This window comes from Myotis lucifugus, unplaced genomic scaffold (assembly GCF_000147115.1).
Source record: "Myotis lucifugus unplaced genomic scaffold, Myoluc2.0 scaffold_145, whole genome shotgun sequence".
NCBI classification, from domain to species: Eukaryota; Metazoa; Chordata; class Mammalia; order Chiroptera; family Vespertilionidae; genus Myotis; species Myotis lucifugus.
Window position 1 is genome coordinate 808,163 of NW_005871193.1, and position 4,056 is coordinate 812,218.

Sequence of the window (4,056 nt, forward strand, 5' to 3'; positions counted from 1 at the left end):
AAAATTAAAAGAGAGAGAGAGAGAGAGAGAGAGGCAAAAAGGGAAGACAAGCCCTGACTGGTTTGGCTCAGTGGAAAGAGCGTCGGCCTGTGGACTAAAGGGTCCCAGGTTCGATTCCGGTCAAGGGCATGTACCTTGGTTGCGGGTGTGCAGGAGGCAGCTGATCGGATGTTTCTCTCTTATCAATGTTTTTAACTCTCTATCCCTCTCCCTTCCTCTCTGTAAAAAATCATTAAAAAATATATTAAAAAAAAGAAAAGGGAAGACAACACTTCTATAAATTCCATTGACTTTCTAATTTTCCCCAGAACTGGGTCCTTTAAACCTTGAAACCTCAGGCCAATCCCAGAGGAGAAAGGCGAGGGGGGTCCCAAGTATTCACCTGGTCAGCAGAGCTGTACACACGTCTGCTTTGCGTAAGACACGGAGGATGCTGAGGTGAGCCAGGCAAACCCTTTCTCTTCAGACACCTGGAGATCTGTCCTGGAAGAGAGATAAAAATAGGTAGATGACGAGGCAGCTGGGTAACTGCTGAAACAGCTGTGATCTAAGGAAGAGCAACCACCGCTGGAGGGGAGCTGGGTTGGCAAGGTTCTCCTCGCTCGATGACACACCCTTCGTCATACATTTTTCACCCATCCCAGCGCCTCCTAAGTCTTCCGGCCAGAAAGTCCTGGTGGCCTCATGTACCTCCCTCTTGCCCAGCACTGCCCAGGACACCTGGCCACGCCCAGTGATGCCACCCTGTGACCTCAGCAGCCAGGCGAAGGGCTCTGGGGCCTTTATGGAGTCTCTGGCCAATGCTCCCATTATACGGATGAGGAAACTGAGACCAAGGCAGGGGAGATGACTTGCCCAAGATCACCGAGGTGCGGTGGTGCTGCAGGAGATGTCCCCACCATGACACACAGACCTGGAGGGGCGTGACTGAGGACCCTGTGCTCTGTACGTCATTGAAGAAGGAAGGTAAAAGGCATGCGGGGAGACCTGACTCCACCCTGAAGAGAGGACGCTCTGAAGCCAGGGGGAAGAGAGAAGGTGGGGAAAGCACCTGTCAGGACAGGCTCAGATGGTGACAGGGCCTGAAGCTCATGCTAAGACCTCAGTTTCCCTCCACAGATGACACCCCTGCTGCAGGTGTCTACTCTCTACGAACCTCAGTTTCCTCACGTGTGCAACAACCCCGGCAGCCTGCCATTCTGAGCTTCCGTGAGCTGTACCCCCCGGAGGCATCGGGAACCAGACTTGGGCTTGATTGGGGGCAGGAGGGAGGCTCTGCCCCTTAGACCAGACCAGGCCCTGCTGAGGGGCAGGAGTGGCATCGTCGGGCACTGACCCTGAGTTACCCTCACTCTTCCCAGGCTCCCCCGGGGCCCTGAGGTAGGGTGGGGTGCTCAACAGGCCTGCTAGGTGAGAACAGGTCTGCGGGAGGTTTAGGAAGGGTGTGGTGGGGAGGGCGTGCTGCTCAAACCCTGTGTGATCACTCCAGGGGGCACGCCTGCCAGCTTCCTCCGCGGTGCCAGACGGGGCAGGGCAGCTTCTCGCATCTTAGCAAGGAGCGAGGGGAGTTGGACACCCGCTCCCTCACCACCCACCCAATGCCAGCTCACCAGCCCGGCCCTGCTGGGTGATGGACAAGGAGGGCCCGGGAGCCAAACCCAACTGCCCAGAGCTGTGAGGACAGGAGTGAGGAACCTGTCCTCACAGGCCCAGCTGGCCAGAAGCCTGGCCTCCCTCGGCTGCCTCCCCCAGAAGGAGCAGGAGCAGACAACTGCCACAGGTGACTCACCACTGAGCCTTCTTGCCATTCCCACTCCCGGGGCCAGCCCAGGACAGCCCAGCGTATCTCCCAGCTGGCCCACTCCCGGGGCCAGCCCAGGACAGACCAGCCCTCCTCACGGCCAGCTTCTCTGGGTGTCCAGCCCTGCTCCCCCGCTCTGTACAACAATCAGGGTCCATGGGGGGAGGGGGTGTGTTGGCAGCAGATCCAGGCAGTCAGAGCAGATGCCTTTGTGAAAGCAGAGGCCACAGGGGCCCAGACCTGGCCTGAGGTTTGCTGTCCTGCCCCACCCACCCCCACCCTCCACAAGGCAACACCCATTCTCCCCGAGTCCAGGGATGGAGTGGTCATTGTCATTTCTTCGTCTCCTTCCATGATAGAGCTTAGACCCTGCCTCACATTGATTCCCTGCTGAACGACCAAAGATGTGGGGCCCTGGGGAGTCCCAGTCCATTCACTCCCGTGGGAGAGAGCTCACCGTTGGAAAGTATTCCCTTTGGCTGAGTTGCTGTCCACCTCTGTGGAATCCATCCCCAGCACTTCAAGAACTGCATGTCCCCGCCCCATCCCCATCTAGAATTCTTTGTTCTGAGCCAAATACCTCAGCTTTTCCAGTCATTCCTCCTGAGACTGGTTTTAAGACCGTTTGTCAGCTGGCCTGTGTCCTCTGGACACATTTCCATTGATCCTCATTTCTCTTATAACACGGTGGGCACCACGCCTCAGCCGAGGCCAGGCCGGCATGGATACCGGAAAGTGATACCAAGACCTCACGTCCTAGACTCAGGCACGATGTGGATGCATGAGCTCTGCTGTCTTGCTGGCCTGCTCAGAACTCAGGCTCAGTGGGCATCTCCATGTAGCTGTCTCACCAGGTCCATGTTGGGCGGTATGCACAGGTCACCCCAGCCTGCGCTACTGCTGATCCTTGGGGGCCCTCTGCCTGCCTTGTGGGCAGTTCCCTGGCAGATGACTCCCCAACGAGGGAGCCGCCCCAAGGATCAGGCCTCTTCATAGGTTTTTACTTGTGGATTCCTTTCAGGGTCTGATGGGAAACTCCATCCCTTTCCTAGAAAAATGCACTCGCTCAAAGTTCTGCAAATGGCAGCAGGACTTTCTGCAGGCCACCCCTGGACCCAGGTTAAGAATGCCCATCTGGAAGCTGATGCCTGAACAATAAACTTGGCGACAGCCTTCTGTTCAAACTATGGGCCCAGGGCAAAGTCAGGAAAATAACCTCCCAGACCAGTGCTGTGCTCAACAGCTCGCAAAGCGTGTTCACGTACATCACCCCAGACAGACCCTAGGGTACAGATTATAATTGAACAAATGAGACATCGAGGTCCAGAGATGTGCAGTGACTTGCCCAAGGTCACACAGCCATCTGGGCAGACTCCTCTACCCACCCGGGGCCTCAGAGAAGCCCAACACAGTGGGGAAGACACAACGGAGGATCCACTCCTGCCCCGCCGAGTTGGTTGAGCATTGATCTGTGCACTGAAGGGTTGCCAGTTTGATTCCAGGTTAGGGTACATGCTGGAGTTGCAGGTTGGAGCATGTATTAAAGGCAATTTATTGATGTTTCTCTCTCTCTCTCTCTCTCTCTCTCTCTCTCTCTCTCTCTCTCTCTCTCCCTCCCTCCCTCTAAGTGTGTCCTAGAGTGAGGATTAAAAGAAGAATCAGCTCCCCTTGGCTACTGGGCACACTGGTCCTGGCCTCTGTGGTGAGCTGTGCTTCTAGCAGCCTCCTTCTTGGCAAAGGCAGAGAAAGGCTGTGTGTCAGGCTCTGGCTTGTGGGAGGGGAGGGACAAGGGCAGAACCAGGCCTGGAACCCGAACCTCAGGGACCAAGGGGACAACGGAGAAAGAGGCTCCGGCCTCCACCTCTCCCAAGAGTGCGGACAGCTCTCTGGGCAGGAGCATATCCTCGGGGAACAACATGTATGGGGGTGGAGGGTGCGGGGGGAGGGTAGGGGGAGGGGATGAGGGGGAAGGGACTCAGGATACAGAGCACATCTGAGTGTATGGGTCTAACACAGGCACCTGAACTATTTGAGGTCAGTTTTTAAGTTTCCCCAAAATTCTTATTTCCTAAAACCCCCTCTACTTGACCCAGAGAACTCCTCAGCCTGCGAAGACGGCCCAGCTCACTCCCTGCAGGAAGCTTTCCCCAGGCCTTGTGGCCCAGGGCCTTTGCTCCCTCCGCATGGCCTGCGTTCAGACCCACTCGGCCTGTGTTCAGACCCCACTCGGGCCCTGATTTCAGACCCCACTTGGG